This window comes from Rutidosis leptorrhynchoides, chromosome 8 (assembly GCF_046630445.1).
Source record: "Rutidosis leptorrhynchoides isolate AG116_Rl617_1_P2 chromosome 8, CSIRO_AGI_Rlap_v1, whole genome shotgun sequence".
Classification (NCBI taxonomy): Eukaryota; Viridiplantae; Streptophyta; class Magnoliopsida; order Asterales; family Asteraceae; genus Rutidosis; species Rutidosis leptorrhynchoides.
This window is the reverse complement of record NC_092340.1, coordinates 281625357-281646396: the sequence shown is the minus strand read 5'-3', so window position 1 is coordinate 281646396 and position 21040 is coordinate 281625357.

Sequence of the window (21040 nt, the reverse complement as noted above, 5' to 3'; positions counted from 1 at the left end):
AGGCACAAAAACTTATAAGAAAAGGTTGCTATGCTGTTCTAGCACACGTCTAGAAAGTACAAACTGAAGAAAAAAGCATCAATGATGTTCCCATTGCAAAAGAATTTCCCGAAGTATTTCCGAAAGAATTACCGGGATTACCCCCACATCGATCCGTTGAATTTCAAATAGATCTTGTACCAGGAGCTGCACCAATAGCTCGTGCTCCTTACAGACTCGCACCCAGCGAGATGAAAGAACTGCAAAGCCAATTACAAGAACTTTTAGAGCGTGGTTTCATTCGACCAAGCACATCACCGTGGGGAGCTCCTGTTTTGTTTGTCAAGAAGAAAGATGGTACATTCAGGTTGTGTATCGACTACCAAGAGTTGAACAAACTTACCATCAAGAACCGCTACCCACTACCGAGAATCGACGACTTATTTGATCAACTACAAGGCTCGTCTGTTTATTCAAATATTGACTTACGTTCCGGGTATCAACAAATGCGGGTGAAAGAAGATGATATTCCAAAGACTGCTTTCAGAATACGTTACGGTCATTACAAGTTTATGGTCATGCCGTTTGATTTAACTAATGCACCAGCTATGTTCATGGATCTTATGAACCGAGTGTGTGGACCATACCTTGACAAGTTTGTCATTGTTTTCATTGATGACATACTTATTTACTCAAAGAATGACCAAGAACACGGTGAACATTTGAGAAAGGTGTTAGAAGTATTGAGGAAGGAAGAATTGTACTCTAAGTTTTCAAAGTGTGCATTTTGGTGGGAAGAAGTTCAATTCCTCGGTCACATAGTGAACAAAGAAGGTATTAAGGTGGATCCGGCAAAGATAGAAACTGTTGAAAAGTGAGAAACCCCGAAAACTCTGAAACACGTACGCCAGTTTTTAGGACTAGCTGGTTACTACAGAAGGTTCATCCAAGACTTTTCCAGAATAGCAAAACCCTTGACTGCATTAACGCATAAAGGGAAGAAATTTGAATGGAATAATGAACAAGAGAAAGCGTTTCAGTTATTGAAGAAAAAGCTAACTACGGCACCTATATTGTCATTGCCTGAAGGGAATGATGATTTTGTGATTTATTGTGACGCATCAAAGCAAGGTCTCGATTGTGTATTAATGCAACGAACGAAGGTGATTGCTTATGCGTCTAGACAATTGAAGATTCACGAACAAAATTATACGACGCATGATTTGGAATTAGGCGCGGTTGTTTTTGCATTAAAGACTTGGAGGCACTACTTATATGGGGTCAAAAGTATTATATATACCGACCACAAAAGTCTTCAACACATATTTAATCAGAAACAACTGAATATGAGGCAGCGTAGGTGGATTGAATTATTGAATGATTACGACTTTGAGATTCGTTACCACCCGGGGAAGGCAAATGTGGTGGCCGATGCCTTGAGCAGGAAGGACAGAGAACCCATTCGAGTAAAATCTATGAATATAATGATTAATAATAACCTTACTACTCAAATAAAGGAGGCGCAACAAGGAGTTTTAAAAGAGGGAAATTTAAAGGATGAAATACCCAAAGGATCGGAGAAGCATCTTAATATTCGGGAAGACGGAACCCGGTATAGGGCTGAAAGGATTTGGGTACCAAAATTTGGAGATATGAGAGAAATGGTACTTAGAGAAGCTCATAAAATCAGATACTCAATACATCCTGGAACGGGGAAGATGTACAAGGATCTCAAGAAACATTTTTGGTGGCCGGGTATGAAAGCCGATGTTGCTAAATACGTAGGAGAATGTTTGACGTGTTCTAAGGTCAAAGCTGAGCATCAGAAACCATCAGGTCTACTTCAACAACCTGAAATCCCAGAATGGAAATGGGAAAACATTACCATGGATTTCATCACTAAATTGCCAAGGACTGCAAGTGGTTTTGATACTATTTGGGTAATAGTTGATCGTCTCACCAAATCAGCACACTTCCTGCCAATAAGAGAAGATAACAAGATGGAGAAGTTAGCACGACTGTATTTGAAGGAAGTCGTCTCCAGACATGGAATACCAATCTCTATTATCTCTGATAGGGATGGCAGATTTATTTCAAGGTTCTGGTAGACATTACAGCAAGCATTAGGAACTCGTCTAGACATGAGTACTGCCTATCATCCACAAACTGATGGGCAGAGCGAAAGGACGATACAAACGCTTGAAGACATGCTACGAGCATGTGTTATTGATTTCGGAAACAGTTGGGATCGACATCTACCGTTAGCAGAATTTTCCTATAACAACAGCTACCATTCAAGCATTGAGATGGCGCCGTTTGAAGTACTTTATGGTAGAAAGTGCAGGTCTCCGATTTGTTGGAGTGAAGTGGGGGATAGACAGATTACGGGTCCGGAGATTATACAAGAAACTACCGAGAAGATCATCCAAATTCAACAACGGTTGAAAACCGCCCAAAGTCGACAAAAGAGCTACGCTGACATTAAAAGAAAAGATATAGAATTTGAAATTGGAGAGATGGTCATGCTTAAAGTTGCACCTTGGAAAGGCGTTGTTCGATTTGGTAAACGAGGGAAATTAAATCCAAGGTATATTGGACCATTCAAGATTATTGATCGTGTCGGACCAGTAGCTTACCGACTTGAGTTACCTCAACAACTCGCGACTGTACATAACACTTTCCACATCTCGAATTTGAAGAAATGTTTTGCTAAAGAAGATCTCACTATTCCGTTAGATGAAATCCAAATCAACGAAAAACTTCAATTCATTGAAGAACCCGTCGAAATAATGGATCGTGAGGTTAAAAGACTTAAGCAAAACAAGATACCAATTGTTAAGGTTCGATGGAATGCTCGTAGAGGACCCGAGTTCACCTGGGAGCATGAAGATCAGATGAAGAAGAAATACCCGCATCTATTTCCAGAAGATTCGTCAACACCTTCAACAGCTTAAAATTTCGGGACGAAATTTATTTAACGGGTAGGTACTGTAGTGACCCGAACTTTTCCATGTTTATATATATTAATTGAGATTGATATTTACATGATTAAATATTTCCAACATGTTAAGCAATCAAACTTGTTAAGACTTGATTAATTGAAATATGTTTCGTATAGACAATGGACCACCCAAGTTGACCGGTGATTCACGAACGTTAAAACTTGTAAAAACTATATGATGACATATATATGAATATATATAGTTAAAATGATACTATGATAAGTAAACATATCATTAAGTATATTAACAATGAACTACATATGTAAAAATAAGACTACTAACTTAATGATTTTTAAACGAGACATATATGTAACGATTATCGTTGTAAAGTCATTTAATGTATATATATCATATTAAGAGATATTCATATATGATAATATCATGATAATATAATAATTTAAAATCTCATTTGATATTATAAACATTGGGTTAACAATATTTAACAAGATCGTTAACCTAAAGGTTTCAAAACAACACTTACATGTAACGACTAACGATGACTTAACGACTCAGTTAAAATGTATATACATGTAGTGTTTTAATATGTATTTATACACTTTTGAAAGACTTCAATACACTTATCAAAATACTTCTACTTAACAAAAATGCTTACAATTACATCCTCATTCAATTTCATCAACAATTCTACTCGTATGCACCCGTATTCGTACTCGTACAATACACAGCTTTTAGATGTATGTACTATTGGTATATACACTCTAATGATCAGCTCTTAGCAGCCCATGTGAGTCACCTAACACATGTGGGAACCATCATTTGGCAACTAGCATGAAATATCTCATAAAATTACAAAAATATGAGTAATCATTCATGACTTATTTACATGAAAACAAAATATCATATCCTTTATATCTAATCCATACACCAACGACAAAAAACACCTACAAACACTTTCATTCTTCAATTTTCTTCATCTAATTAATCTCTCTCAAGTTCTATCTTCAAGTTCTAAGTGTTCTTCATAAATTCTACAATTTCTAGTTACATAAAATCAAGAATACTTTCAAGTTTGCTAGCTCACTTCCAATCTTGTAAGGTGATCATCCAACCTCAATAAATCTTTATTTCTTATAGTAGGTTATCATTCTAATACAAGGTAATAATTATATTCAAACTTTGGTTCAATTTCTATAACTATAACAATCTTATTTCAAGTGATGATCTTACTTGAACTTGTTTTCGTGTCATGATTCTGCTTCAAGAACTTCGAGCCATCCAAGGATCCGTTGAAGCTAGATCCATTTTTCTCTTTTATAGTAGGTTTATCCAAGGAACTTAAGGTAGTAATGATGTTCATAACATCATTCGATTCATACATATAAAGCTATCTTATTCGAAAGTTTAAACTTGTAATCACTAGAACATAGTTTAGTTAATTCTAAACTTGTTCGCAAACAAAAGTTAATCCTTATAACTTGACTTCAACTAAATACATGTTCTATATCTAATGATATGCTAACTTAATGATTTAAAACCTGGAAACACGAAAAACACCGTAAAACCGGATTTACGCCGTCGTAGTAACACCGCGGGCTGTTTTGGGTTAGTTAATTAAAAACTATGATAAACTTTGATTTAAAAGTTGTTATTCTGAGAAAATGATTTTTATTATGAACATGAAACTATATCCAAAAATTATGGTTAAACTCAAAGTGGAAGTATGTTTTCTAAAATGGTCATCTAGACGTCGTTCTTTCGACTGAAATGACTACCTTTACAAAAACAACTTGTAACTTATTTTTCCGACTATAAACCTATACTTTTTCTGTTTAGATTCATAAAATAGAGTTCAATATGAAACCATAGCAATTTGATTCACTCAAAACGGATTTAAAATGAAGAAGTTATGGGTAAAACAAGATTGGATAATTTTTCTCATTTTAGCTACGTGAAAATTGGTAACAAATCTATTCCAACCATAACTTAATCAACTTGTATTGTATATTATGTAATCTTGAGATACCATAGACACGTATACAATGTTTCGACCTATCATGTCGACACATCTATATATATTTCGGAACAACCATAGACACTCTATATGTGAATGTTGGAGTTAGCTATACAGGGTTGAGGTTGATTCCAAAATATATATAGTTTGAGTTGTGATCAATACTGAGATACGTATACACTGGGTCGTGGATTGATTCAAGATAATATTTATCGATTTATTTCTGTACATCTAACTGTGGACAACTAGTTGTAGGTTACTAACGAGGACAGCTGACTTAATAAACTTAAAACATCAAAATATATTAAAAGTGTTGTAATTATATTTTGAACATACTTTGATATATATGTATATAATGTTATAGGTTAGTGAATCAACCAGTGGCCAAGTCTTACTTCCCGATGAAGTAAAAATCTGTGAAAGTGAGTTATAGTCCCACTTTTAAAATCTAATATTTTTGGGATGAGAATACATGCAGGTTTTATAAATGATTTACAAAATAGACACAAGTACGTGAAACTACATTCTATGGTTGAATTATCGAAATCGAATATGCCCCTTTTTATTAAGTCTGGTAATCTAAGAATTAGGGAACAGACACCCTAATTGACGCGAATCCTAAAGATAGATCTATTGGGCCTAACAAACCCCATCCAAAGTACCGGATGCTTTAGTACTTCGAAATTTATATCATATCCGAAGGGTGTCCCGAAATGATGGGGATATTCTTATATATGCATCTTGTTAATGTCGGTTACCAGGTGTTCACCATATGAATGATATTTATCTCTATGTATGGGATTTGTATTGAAATATGAAATCTTGTGGTCTATTATTATGATTTGATATATATAGGTTAAACCTATAACTCACCAACATTTTTGTTGACATTTTAAGCATGTTTATTCTCAGGTGATTATTAAGAGCTTCCGCTGTCGCATACTTAAATAAGGACGAGATTTGGAGTCCATGCTTGTATGATATTGTGTAAAAACTGCATTCAAAAAAACTTATTTTGTTGTAACATATTTGTATTGTAAACCATTATGTAATGGTCGTGTGTAAACAGGATATTTTAGATTATCATTATTTGATAATCTACGTAAAGCTTTTTAAACCTTTATTGATGAAATAAAGGTTATGGTTTGTTTTAAAATGAATGCAGTCTTTGAAAAACGTCTCATATAGAGGTCAAAACCTCGCAACGAAATCAATTAATATGGAACGTTTTTAATCAATAAGAACGGGACATTTCACCATTAGACGAGATTGAGCTAAATAATAAGTTAGAGTATATCGAGGAACCGATTGCCATACTTGATGAGAAGGTCAAAAGGTTGAGACATAAAGAGGTTAGGACTTTTAAAGTTCAATGGCGCCGTAGTAAGGGTTCCGAGTTTACTTGGGAGCCCGAAGAGTTTGTGTTGGTTTATCTCCCTTCTTGTCATGCGGCTTGGATCGCGAGGACGCGCTCCGATTCAAGTGGGGGAGAGTTGTAACACCCCATTTTCCCGTACGTATCGAAAGGTACATACTTAATCATTTGTACGTTGTAACTCGCTAGATTATGCGTAATTGTATAGATATATGAGTAGATATGTATATATATATATATATATATATATATATATATATATATATATATATATATACTTGATAATGTGTGCGCCTACAAGTGTATACATGGGCTTTGATAGCGTTAAGTCTTATGAGACTATTGTTGAAGTTTAGGCGAATGTAGGAAGCGGGTTTTAAGTGTGCGAATCAAATAAAATCGAAAAGTGTATAAGTTGGCCGAGATGTCCAGTTCTAGTCTTAGGCCGCGCCGCGACAATTGGGTCCGCGCCGCGGCATAACAAGCAAATTGGGATTAGAAGTTGGCTTAAGAAGAGTATATTTTCCCTTTATGTGTCAAGCCGCGACGATTAAGGTCGCGCCGCGACAGTCCTGCAGTTCTGATTCCGGTTTTAGCTTAAATTAAATGACTTTGAGGGATAAAATGGTAATTTGACATGTAAATCTGATGGGAGCATTAACTCTCCACCACACATCCATTTATTTCATTTTCATTTCCATTTTCTTTCCTATTTCTCTCCCAAAACACAAAACCCACCTAGCTTGATCTTGAGATTTGAAGTTGGAGATTTGTGAATCAAACCTAGGAGCGAGATTTAGAGTTGTTCTCCTTGTTACTAGCTACAAGAAGATAGTCTCAGTAAGTTCTAACTTTATGTTTCGAGTTTTAATTGGTTAATGGCTAGGGTTTGGGTTACTAGAGATTTGTATGACCCATTTGAGGGTAAAATGGGTGAGGTTGGGTTATGTTGTTGTAATTAAACCCTAATAGCCATAATCTAGGGTTTTGGCCTTGTGATTTGAGGTTGTAAGTGTCAATTAGTGTTGTTAGTCACTAATGCACTTTAAGATTTATGAAAGAAGGGTTAATGGGTAAGTTTGACTTGATTGTGAGTTTAAGTGAGTTAAAATGGGTCAAAATGTACTAGTTGACCTAATGGGATGAAATGGGTAGGGATTACCCTAAGTTTTGTGTTAATCGAAGTTAATAGACTTTAATTCACTAGTCTTAGTGATTAAAGTCGAGTCTTGGCCATGTATGGGCGGTTGTGAGTAGTTGAGCCATTTAATGCAATTTGGGTCATTAAATGCTCAAGTGGGAGTATTGTGGTTAATCCCACTAGTTGTGGAATTGAATGTGCACTTAATGATTTAGGTACATTGCGTTGAAGCTCGGAAGTACTAGATCATCATCCTTGTGACAAGGTGAGTGGAATAATTATATATGCATGTATATGATTTATTTGCTTGTGGGGTATGGGTTAAAGTTCGATGTTGACGATACCATACCCTAGAGTATATTATGTTGTGGATGAGGGTTTAAAGTTCGTTGTTGATGATACCTCATACGTATGGAATTAAAGTTCGATGTTGACGATGCCATACGACTATTGTAGTGAGTTGATGAGGGTTTAAAGTTCGATGTTGACGATACCTCATATGTGGGTTTAAAGTTCGGTGTTGACGATACCACAATAATGTAGACGAATGAGGTTTAAGTTCGATGTTGACGATACCATTCGTTGGGCTAGCCTTGAGATCTTGAGCACTTTGGATGTTGTGAACATCATCGTTATACTTGTATTTTAGCATGATGTATCGTTGTGTTATATGCTATTGTTATACTAGTCTTGTTATCGTGGTACTTATCGTTATACATGTGAAAGGTATGCTAATTATGTAACTAGTATGTATGCGGATTTGGTAAGTGTTTACAAGTAAGTAGGTTATATATATGTATGCATAATTGTTGTACTCACTAAGCCTTGCTTACCCTCTCGTTGTTTACCATTTTATAGGTTCCGTCTTGGACAAGGGTAAGGGCATACGGTTGGATTAGTTGTCTCCCATTTGTGTTGACATGGGATGCTTTTGGGATAGCTTTTGAAGTGGCCGAACGTTTTGGGTAGTTTAGCCCCAAACCATGCTCGAGTGTCGTTTGGATTATAAACTATCATTTGTTGTTGGTCAAACTAGTATCACATTCGTTAATGGCCTTTGTGCCTTTTTGTAGACATTAAACTCGTAGTGTGTTTTGACGAATCGTGTGGAATGGGTTACATATTTAATTGGCGCGTAAATGTGTATTATATTTAAAAAAAAAATATCGTACGGAGTACGGATCGGGATGTTTCAACCCGTAGGGTTAGTGTACGAAGTGTTAAGTGCACTAATGGTTGTTATGAACTCCGACGGTCTTTAAACACTGTTCCCTCGTTCGTTTGGTTAATCATGGTTGTGTGTGTGTGGATTGTAGCATATTATATTGTTTAAACTATATGCTATTGTTATGCTAGCTCGTATGGTGGAAGGTTTAGTGTTATACTTGTGATGGTATGATTACTTATAATGCTAGCATCTATGCGGTAAATGCGTAAGTGATTGCAAGTAAGTAGGTTGTATCTGTAAACGTATAATTGTTGCACTCACTAAGCATTAGCTTACCCCTCTCGTTGTTTATCTTTTTAGATGCAGGTGTGGACAAGGTCAAGGGGGTTGTTGGGCACTAGGTGTCCTTGTTGATGTTATGTTGAAGTTTTTGGAAGTTGGCCTACGTTTTGGGTAGTTAAGTACCAAACCATGCCCGAAGGGTCGTTTGGATTATAAACTATCATTAGTAGTTGGTCAAACTTGTATCACATTCGTTAACGGCCTTGGTGCCTTTTGTAAAATGTTTAAATTGTTGTATGTTTAAATGGAACTTGTGATTTGGTTTACACGTTTAATTGGCGCGTAAATGTGTATTATTTTAAAAAAAAAAATTATTTATCGTATGGAATACGGGTTGGGTTGTTTCAAGTGGTATCAGAGCATAGTCTAAGGGATTTAGGCGACTTGAGATAGGTGCCTAGACTTAGACTTTATTGTGCATGCGCTTTTATGCGGGACTTGTAGAACTTTGGGTCTAATCGGGAATTGTTAGTGCTTTGGTTATGTGAACTAACCTCGTGCTAATTGATTTGTGTTGTGTTTAGCAATCATCAAGCGAGATGGACGTTGTACTAGCAAGTTAATGCGACGTGCTCGCGTAACAATGATTAGCTACCATTGTTACGGGTGCAAATCGTGTCAAACAAGTAATGTACGATGATTGTTGAGTAAGATGAAGTAGTGTGGGGTATACGTATGTGCATACGTGTTACGTCCTTTTGTTTCGTACGTTGTTTAATCTTTTCCGTTTTATAGAATGAAGATGAGAAACGGACACGACACCGAAAATGGGGGCACTAGTGAGGACCCCGAATTCACGGCTAAAGTCGAGGCCATTTTGAAAAGTCATCATGCGTCTTTCCTTGAAGATGTTAAGAAAATGTTTCTAGATATGATTGACGAGCAATTAGTCAACGTAGTAAAGGAGCAAATTAAAGTTATCCTTCAAGGGGACAATGTCGGGAGACGAGACTTTTTCTATAAGAATTTTAAAGATGCTCAACCTCCTACTTTTGAGGGTGAAAGAGACCCGTTAAAGAGTGCCCGGTGGATCTCCGATATGGAGGGGGCCTTTCGAACTTGTGAATACCCGATTGATAAAAAGACAAGGTATGGTTGTAGCATGCTAAGAGGTGATGCGAAGCTATGGTGGGATGCAAAAATCCAAGTTTATGGCGAAGAACAATGCATGGATTTTACTTGGGATGAGTTCAAAACGGAGTTCTTCCAAGAGTACCGAACTTCGGCCGATCTTACTAGGCTTAAGGACGAGTTGCGTTCCTTGAGGCAAGGGTCAATGGATTTGAATTCTCTTAAATCCGTTTACTTGTCAAAAACTCAATTTTGCCCGGAGTATGTCGGGAATGATAAAATGTTGAAGGAAGACTTTTACCGAATCTTGAATGATAATTATCAAGAGAAGATAAGCGTGAATGTGGTGAAGAGTTTTGATGAGTTATTTGATATGGCCAAAGGGTTTGAGTCGCTCATCTTGAGAAAGAGTGGCTTTACCTTCGGCAAAAAGAAGTTTGAAGCTACTAGTCATTTGAACTTTTCTAACAAGAAGCACAAGAAGGGCTCCGAGAGTGTTGGTAGTGTTAAGAAGGGTGCTTCCGGTGATTTTACTTATGCTTGCTACAATTGTGGGCAAAGGGGGCACATGGCTCGTGAGTGCCCGAAACAATCAATCACAACCAAGCTCACTTGTTTTAATTGCGGTAAAGAAGGGCATAAGAGGCCGGAGTGTCCCGACTTATGGGGTGATCATGTTAAGAGGTTAGAGAAGGCAGCGGGCACTGCTAAGGGGCAGAATTATTTGATGACCAATGATGAGGCCAGGCATTCCAATGAAGTTGTCTCAGGTACTTTCATGGTTAACTCTAATCCAGCAAAGATATTATTTGATAGCGGTGCTAATTTGTCTTTTGTATCGCCTCGATTTGTGTCTAAGCTTAATAAACCGCTAGCTAAGTTAAGTCATCCGGTAGAAGTTGAAATGGCGGATGGTAAGACGGTGCTAGGGGTTGATGTGTGTAAAGATTTTAATGTTGTGTTTGGTACCGAAACGTTTAAAATCGATCTCATTCTGATGACTTTGGGTGAGTTTGATATTGTTGTTGGCATGGATTGGCTCGATCGTTATAGAGCCGATATTGCATGCCATTATAAGTTCATTCGTGTTAGAACCCCAAGTGGGGGAGAGTTGATTATTCATGGTGATAAACGAAGAAGACTCGTACCATTATGCACTTATGCACGGGCACGACGTTTTCTCAAGAGTGGTGGTGTATGTTATCTTGCTCATGTAGTTGATACTCGTGATGAGCCACCACCCATTCGTAAAATTCCGGTGGTTAATGAGTTTGAAGACGTTTTTCCGGATGAGTTACCGGGTGTTCTTGCGAAAAGACAAGTAGAATTTCGCATTGAGTTGGTTCCGGGAGCTATTCCCATTGCTAAAACTCCTTATCGTTTAGCGCCGACGGAAATGCAAGAATTGTTAAATCAAACCCAAGAGTTGCTTGAAAAGGGTTTTGTTCGACCGAGCTCCTCGCCATGGGGTGCTCCGGTCTTGTTTGTGAAAAAGAAAGATGGAAGTATGCGGATGTGCATCGATTATCGGGAGTTGAACAAAGTGACGATCAAGAATCGCTATCCATTACCTAGGATTGACGATTTTTTTGACCAACTCCAAGGTGCAACGTATTTTTCTAAGATTGACTTACGGTCCGGCTATCATCAAGTGCGGGTCCGTGTGGAAGACATAGAGAAAATGGCTTTTCGAACTCGTTATGGGCATTTTGAGTTTGTAGTTATGCCTTTTGGTCTTACGAATGCACCGGCAGCATTCATGGATCTAATGAACCGAGTGTGCCAACCTATGTTGGACAAGTCGGTAATTGTGTTCATCGACGACATACTTGTTTATTCTAAGAGTATGAAGGAACATGAGCACCATTTGCGTGAAGTGTTGAAGACATTGCGAAGGAGAAGTTGTATGCAAAATTCTTCAAATGTGAATTTTGGCTAAGGGAAGTTCAATTCCTTGGCCATATTGTGAATCAAGAAGGAATTCAAGTAGACTCGGGGAAGATAGAAACGGTGAAGAGTTGGGGACAACCGACTACGCCTACGGAAATTCGGAGTTTTCTCGGATTGGATGGTTATTATCGTCGGTTCATCCAAGACTTTTCTAAGATTGCTTCTCCTTTGACTAAATTAACGAGGAAGAACGTAAGGTTCAATTGGGAGAACGAGCAAGAAATCGCTTTTCAATTGTTAAAAGAGAAATTGTGTCAAGCTCCGGTGTTAGTGTTGCCGGAAGGGGTAGAAGACATGACGGTTTATTGTGATGCTTCTTTAAATGGGCTCGGGTGTGTTTTGATGCAAAGAGGTAAAGTCATCGCTTACGCCTCTCGACAATTAAAGGAACACGAAAAGAGATACCCGACTCACGATCTTGAATTGGCGGCGGTGGTTCATGCGTTGAAAATTTGGCGCCACTACTTGTATGGTGTCAAGTGTACGATTTATTCGGACCATAAGAGTTTAAAACATCTCTTTACTCAACGAGATTTGAATTATCGTCAACGTAGGTGGATGAATGTAGTAAAGGATTATGATTGTGAGATACTCTACCATCCGGGAAAGGCGAACGTGATCGCGGATGCGTTGAGTCGAAAGAGTCAACATCCGGCGATACGAGTAGGATCGTTACGCTTGAATATTACTAACGATTTTCTTGTAAAGCTTGGTGAGATTCAAATAGAAGCGTATGTTCACAACAAGCATGAAGAGCGGATTGTGGGGCAAATGGAGTTCATTACTATGGGCTCGCGTGGTTTGTTGTCGTTTCAAGGAAGAGTGTGGGTACCTAAGATGGGTGGTAATCGACAAGTGCTACTAGATGAAGCACATAAGTCAAGGTATTCCATTCATCCGGGTGCAACAAAGATGTACTATGACTTGAAGAAAGATTATTGGTGGCCCGGTATAAAACGTGATGTGGTTAAGTATGTTGAACAATGCGTCACGTGTTTGCAAGTTAAAGCCGAACACCAAAAGCTGTACGGTAAGTTACAACCCTTGGAAGTTCCGAAATGGAAATGGGAGCACATTACCATGGACTTCATTACTAAGTTACCGAAGATGGCGAGAACCCAATATGATACGATTTGGGTGATAGTTGATCGATTGATGAAAAGTGCTTTGTTTCTTCCCATTCGAGAAACGATATCATCGGAGACTTTATCCAAGTTGTTTATCAAGGAGGTGATATCAAGACATGGGGTTCCTATATCTATTGTTTCGGATCGAGATACTCGTTTTACGTCCCGGTTTTGGAACAAGTTTCATGAAGATATGGGTACTCAATTGAAAATGAGCACGGTGTATCATCCTCAAACGGATGGTCAAACTGAGCGTACGAATCAAACGTTAGAGGATATGTTAAGGGCGTGTATTATTGATTTTGGTGGATGTTGGGATGAGCACTTACCCTTGGTGGAATTCTCATACAACAATAGTTACCACACTAGTATTGGAATGCCACCTTATGAGATGCTCTATGGGCGTAGGTGTCGAACTCCCATTTGTTGGGGAGAAGTGGGTCAACGAGAAATCGGAAGTTCCGATTTGGTTTTGGAGACAAATAGTAAAATTGAGATGATTTGGGCTCGACTTAAAGCGGCGCAAGATAGACAAAAGTCTTATGCCGATAAAGGTAGGAGAACGATAGAGTTTCAAGAAGGTGACATGGTGATGCTTAAGGTTTCTCCATGGAAGGGTGTTATTCGGTTTCGAAAGCGAGGAAAGTTAGCTCCTTGGTTTATTGGTCCTTTCAAGGTTTTGGCACGTGTTGGTGAGGTTGCTTATAGACTAGAGTTACCCGAAGAACTTGCGGGAATCCATAACAGGTTTCATGTTTCCCATCTTCGTAAGTGTCTCGCGGATGACTTGACTTGGGTGCCTTTAGATGAGATTACGTTGAATAATAAGCTAGAGTATGCGGAAGAACATGTTGCAATCCTTGATGAGAAGGTTAAGATGTTGCGAAACAAGGAAATTAGAACTTTCAAGGTGCAATGGCGACATCGAAAGGGTTCCGAGTTTACATGGGAATCCGAAGAGTTTGTCTTGGTCTATCTTTCGGCTTGTCATGCGGCTTGGATCGCGAGGACGCGCTCCGATTCAAGTGGGGGAGAGTTGTAACATCCCGTTTTTCCCGTACGTATTGAAAGGTACATACTTAATCATTTGTACGTTTATAACTCGTTAGCTTATGTGTAAATGTATGAATATATGTATAGATATATATAAATGTATGCTTGATAAAGTGTGCATATGCAAGTCTATATGTGGGTTTAGTTAGCGTTAAGTCTTGTGAGACTATTGTTGAAGGCTAGGTGAAAATAGGAAGCGTGTTTGGAATGTACAAATTAAATTAAGTCGAAACTTGTTTATGATGGTCGAACTGTTCAGATGCAGTCTTATGCCGCGCCGCGACAAATGGGTCTGCGCCGCGGCATTGCAAGCAAACCAGGATCAGAAAGTGAGTTAAGGAGGGTTGATTTTCCCGTTGTATGTCGCGCCGCGACAAATTATGCCGCGCCGCGGCAGTCCTGCTGGACAGAATCCGGTTTTAGCTCAAATTAAATGACTTTAAGGGGCAAATTGGTAATTTGGCGTATAAATCTGATGGGAGCATTAAATCCCAGCCACTTATCCATTTCATTTAATTTCTTTTCTCTTTTCTTTCCAATTTCTCTCCCAAAACTTAAAATCCATTTGGATTAAAAGTGAGATTTGAGAGTGAAGGAGCAAGAATTAAAGTTGTTCCTCTTGTCTCTAGCTACGCGTTGAAAGTCTCGGTAAGTTCTAACTCTAAGTTTTGAGTTTTAATTGGTTAATGGCTAGGGTTTTGGTTACTAGAGACTTGTTTGACCCATTTGAGGGTAAAATGGGTGAATTTGGGTTATGTGGTTGTAATGAAACCCTAATAGCCACAAGCTAGGGTTTGGTCTAATGAAAATAGGATTTGTAAGTGTTGATGGTGTTGTTAAGCATTAAACACTTGTTAAAATGTTGTTGAAATGGTAAATAGGTCATGTTTGACAAGTTTGGTAGTGTAAGAGTTAAAATGGGTCAAAAGAGTAATGTTGACCTAGTTTGGGTGAATTGGGTATGGATTACCCTAAGTTGGTGCTAGTTGAAGTTACTAGACTTTAATTCACTAGCTTTAGTGATTAAAGTCGAGTCTTGGCCATTAAAGGGGCGATTGTGGTATGTTTGAGTCATTTAATGCGAGTTGGGTCATTAAATACTCAAGTAGGTGTAATGTGGTTAATTCCACTAGTTGTGTATTGAAATAGTACTTAATGTATTAGGTACTTTGCTTTGAAGCTCGGAAGTGCATAATCATCACCGAAGTGTTAAGGTGAGTGGAATAATTATATGCGTGCATATATGATGTATTTATTTGTGTAGTTGAGTTGTGAAGTGTCGACGTGTTAAGACACCACTCCTCACGTGGCGAGTGAAGTGTCGATGTGTTAAGACACCACTCGGGAGTGAAGTATCGATGTGTTAAGATGCCACTCCGAGAGATGTAATGAGTGAAGTGTCGATGTGCTAAGCCACCACTCGGGGTGAAGTGTCGAAGTGTTAAGGCACCACCCGGGGTGAAGTATCGACGTGTTAAGATGCCACCCGTGGGGTTAGTATACAAAGTGTTAAGTGCACTAATGGTTGTTATGAACTCCGACGGTCTTTAAACACCGTTCCCTCGTTCGTTTGGTTAACCATGGTTGTGTGTGTGTGGATTGTAGCATATTATATTGTTTAAACTATATGCTATTGTTATGCTAGCTCGTATGGTGGAAGGTTTAGTGTTATACTTGTGATGGTATGATTACTTATAATGCTAGCATGTATGCGGTAAATGCGTAAGTGATTGCAAGTAAGTAGGTTGTATATGTAAACGTATAATTGTTGCACTCACTAAGCATTAGCTTACCCCTCTCGTTGTTTATCTTTTTAGATGCAGGTGTGGGCAAGGGCAAGGGGGTTGTTGGGCACTAGGTGTCCTTGTTGATGTTATGTTGAAGCTTTTGGAAGTTGGCCTACGTTTTAGGTAGTTTAGTCCCAAACCATGCTCGAAGGGTCGTTTGGATTATAAACTATCATTAGTAGTTGGTCAAACTTGTATCACATTCGGTAACGGCCTTGGTGCCTTTTGTAAAACATTTAAATTGTTGTATGTTTAAATGGAACTTGTGATTTGGTTTACACGTTTAATTGGCGAGTAAATGTGTATTATTTTAAAAAAAATTTATTTATCGTATGGAATACGGGTTGGGTTGTTTCAAGCTTCGTGCTAATTCCCCTCCATCTCCTCCCTGCAGGTTGATAGCCTATGTAGATAGTGCTTTTTGGGAGAAGACGGGCATGGTGCTGTTATGTTTGACTATGAAGAAACTCTGATACATCTTTTCCGTTAAAACTGATTTTGTTATAATGTCACGGGACACCTGTTGTATTAGTTTAATTAATATTAATGCTTCCGCCACGTATTAAAAAAAAAAAATTAACGGTGTCACAACCTTATTGCAAATTGGGGTTTTGTGTTCTTGAGTAATATTGTGTATTTTTGATTGAATCTTTATGAAATGTGTGTGTTAGTGTTAATTGATGGTAGATTTATGTTCTATAGTTGTTATATGATGCTTTTGGGTAAGTTTCATGACCAGAACAAGCAAAAATCAAGATTTGGGGTCAAAAACCCAAAAACAGCGAACTGGTGTTGTGCTTCAGCTCCCACGCGTTTGACAACACAACCGCACGAGTGACCACACGTTTGAGCTTAACCACGAATTTGGCCATGCATTTGAGTGCAAACATGCATTCGAGGTTAACCACGTGGTTGACCATGCGGTTGAGGGCTCAATCGTACGGTTGAAGGCTTAACCTTATCAGCTTTTGGTAAAATTGAAAATGTCGTAACTTTCAAATCGTAACTCCGTTTTTGACAATTAAACTATCGTTAGAATCGCCTTGAGATCTACTTTCTAATGGTAAAATTTTAAAATACTAAATCAACTTTAATATTTGGGTCAAATTACAATATAAGTGTGTATGCTTCGTTTTACGCACGTGCGAGGGTTACTATTGAAGAGGGAATTGTATAATCTTGTCATATATGGATAGATACATATATGAGTTGGGTTTTTTGCTCATTTTGTGCTTTATTGGATCTGCGGATCACTGACTTATTATATCATTTTCAGGTGGAAAAGAGAAAGAGAAGGCTCAGAACGATTAGACCTCTGAGAACCTTCAGTTGCTGGTAATCGGTGAGTGGGTCTATCTTCGGATAGAGTTTAAGTAGAAATTCATGCTACTGTGTTTTATTCTGATTACCTTATGTAGTGTAGTGATTGCAATGTTTCTTGGATTATTGCATGCTGTGTGAATTGTATGTTGTATATGTGCACTGTGTTTGACACAAGCCATTCCTAGGGAGGTTGGGGACTTTTAAACATTCCTAGGATGGTTGAAGTCCGTATGAGGTCAACCATTTCAAGGGCGGTTGAGTTTATACCTTGCAGTGTAACAACCCAAACCAACCCGCGAACAAACCACGTGAAAATACAAAATAAAAAAAAAATTTGCTGCACAGTGAACGGGCGCGGCGCGCCAAGATGGCCGCGCGGCGCGCCATTCGGGTCTGTCCGGAAAGTCTCAAAATGCGAAAAAGATTGACTAGTTCCCGACACTTTTAGATGAAACGCTTTTTACCATACATCCAAATATGTAAAACTAACCTGTTTCAAATATAAAATCAAAGTTTTACAAGCGGAGCCCACATCGGCCGTTTTACGAGTTTAATACAATTTACGAGTTTCGACCACCAAAAAGTTTAAGTTCCAAACTACACAATGAGCATGGCGTTTGGGATTAAACTACCCAACTATCGGTCAAACTCCAAGAGCTACTAAAGCCAAAAGCGTCCCCTAGCATCAAGCGGGATCTCTAGTCCAAAACGATGCCCTTACCCTTGTCCAAAACCGAACCTATAAAAATAGTAAACAACGAGAGGGTAAGCAAAGCTTAGTGAATGCAATAATTATACGAATACATATATAATTATACCTACTTGCATACACTTACACACCAAACCGCAAACATGCTAGCATACACATCTAGCTTATCGTCACAATAACAAGCTATAAATCTCCAATACCACAAGCTAGCATAACAACCGCATATGAATATAACTCGAATAATATAATACGCTTACAACACAAATAACCATGGTTAACCAATAGTACAAGGGAACGGCGCTCGCGAAAACGCCATCGGTGTTCGTAACATCCGTTAGGGCACTTAACACCTCGCACCACTAACCCCTAGGGTGGCACCTTAACACCTCGGCACATCACCCCGAGTGGCATCTTAACACCTAGATGCATCACTCATTATTTTACGGAGTGGTGTCTTAACACCTCGACACTACACTCCTAGGTGTCATCTTAACACCTCGATGCTACACCCGAGTGGCATCTTAACACCTCGATGCTACACTCTTCACATGAAACGTGGTGTCTTAACACCTCGACACTACACCTTTCACGCTACAACAAATAGATACATTATATACCTACACATATAATTATTCCACTCACCTTGTCGCCTTGAAGAATGCTACCGAATAATCTGCAACTCGTCAATGGAAAGTACCTATTCCATTATCACAAATTCAACAACACACTTAGATTGGATTTACAAACCAACCCAATTTGACACTTAGTGCAAATTTGACCCAAATGCACTTCCAAGTACAAACCGCGCCCAAAATTAACCAATAATCACTAACACAAGTGAGAATGGTCTTAATACGCCAATTAAACCCCATCATAGGTGTTAAATACCTATCTTGCCCAAAATGACACTTAAACCCTAATTTGACCCATAAGAAGTCAATATCACGCCATTAGCAAGTTTTGACACCAAAACATATTTAACTCGGTTCTATGCTTCAACCTAATCCATTTTAAGTTTATAAACCTTATTAATTCGACAATTGGGTCATAATCATCACCAAACCCTAATTTTGACCCAAAGTCAAAATTAGTCAACCAACACACCTAAAAGTGTTCCAACACTTCCATAATCACTAAACCTAGTGATTAAACCCAATTACAAGTCCTAATCAAGGCCAATTTGTTCACCAACCCAAAATCCACCAACACTAACAATAAACCCGATTACTAGCATCACTAAACTCACTTCATGAGTCTAAATGGGTTTATCAACAAATCAAGTTCAAACCCTAACTTTGAATAGCAAAATCAATAATGAAATTCGGAGTTAGAACTTACCAATACCGCCAAAATGATGCCGTTGACGAGTAGAACAACTTTAATGCTTGAGGTTTGACCCGAAACAACCTCCTTCTTCTCCAAATAGAGTTCTCTCTCACTAGAACTCAATCTCTCTCTAGGGTTTGAGGATGGGAGTGTTTGATGAGTGAGATGTGATCCAAACTGATCAATGGATCAGTTTTGATGACCCCAAACCGACCCCAAGTGAAAAGACCAAAGTACCCCTCATTTATACCTTTTAAAAAGGCTGAAAATTGCTTCAGACGGGTTCGGCGCGCCGCGCCAAATGGTGGGGCGCCGCTCCAACATGCAGGTCAGATTTCAGAAACTTGTTTTGGCCATAACTTTTTGACCGTAGCTCCGTTTTCGATGAATCAAATATCATTGGAAACGTAATAAGATATTCTATCCAATGGTAAGGCTTTGAAACATCAACTCAAACTTTATTTGGGGTTGAAAAGATACGCACACACCTTGTCACTTCGGACAACGTTCAGTTTCCTTCGACGTTCGAGCAAGCAACACGTACACTTCATACACGCATCATACACCATAAATACATTATGTACAATAAATATTTGGGTCTTACAACTCTCCCCCACTTAAACTCGATCATGTCCTCGTGATCTTCTCCACTTAACCAATTCGGAACTACTCAACGGTCCTCAATTATAAGTCCCAATCCTACTTTTCTAAGCAATTCTTCCCAATGAATCGCCTTTAACAACTAAAATCGTCACCCGCGATTTTATAGAAACTAAAATCCGAGCACTAAAACCTGCTCAATCCCCCATACATCAGGAAAACTCAACCGATCTCGTACCGAGATATCAACCCTATAGTGTACCCTTTCCAAGTACAATGCTAAAAACAACCAAATATCGACCTAAGGTCAACAACCCAAACGATGAAGACCAAGTAAAGACGAATCCTTACGGATAACACTTACCATCTAACACCCTTAGTAGTGCGCAAACATAGCTAATACGCAACTACCCAATTACGTGAACAAAATACGGCTATTACATCACTAATCACACAACATGGTCCTTACGACCGAACCATCAGAGCTTAAAACAACCAGTGGTTCTGAAGTCCAACAACGCGAAGGTTAGTTCACATGAAACCCAAGGTGTACAAAAACGGCTATCGTGATATATCCGTAGTGTGCAAAAACGGCTATTGCAACACTACCAACCATATGTGAGCGAAACACGGCTATCGCATCACTATTTACCAACGTGTGAGTAAAAATCGGCTATCACGAACAGCCACGAGTGGTTAACGAAGAGCTAATCCTTCCGGATATCCCTCGTCACCTATCTTAAGTCAAACACGGTCAACATAGAGATAACCCCAAATAAACACCACATAATCACCTTGTAGTTCACAAAATGGCTATTGTGTAACTACCACCCAAAGTATACGATAATGAGGCATCGTAACCTTTCTCAAAGTCCCATTACTCTATTCCCAAAGGTAACCACACGGCTATCACAATCGAGCCAAGAACCACCCACATTACTCATAGACACAACAATAATTCCCTAGAAGAGAATTCGGCATACACATCCCTTTACCGAGGGATCTTACCTTGCTCGTCGAACACGTAAATTATCTCCCAATGAGATTTACCACCTTACCACCGCGGTGATAATTTAAATCCAAAAAAACCATAAGTACAATTTATTCCAAATCGT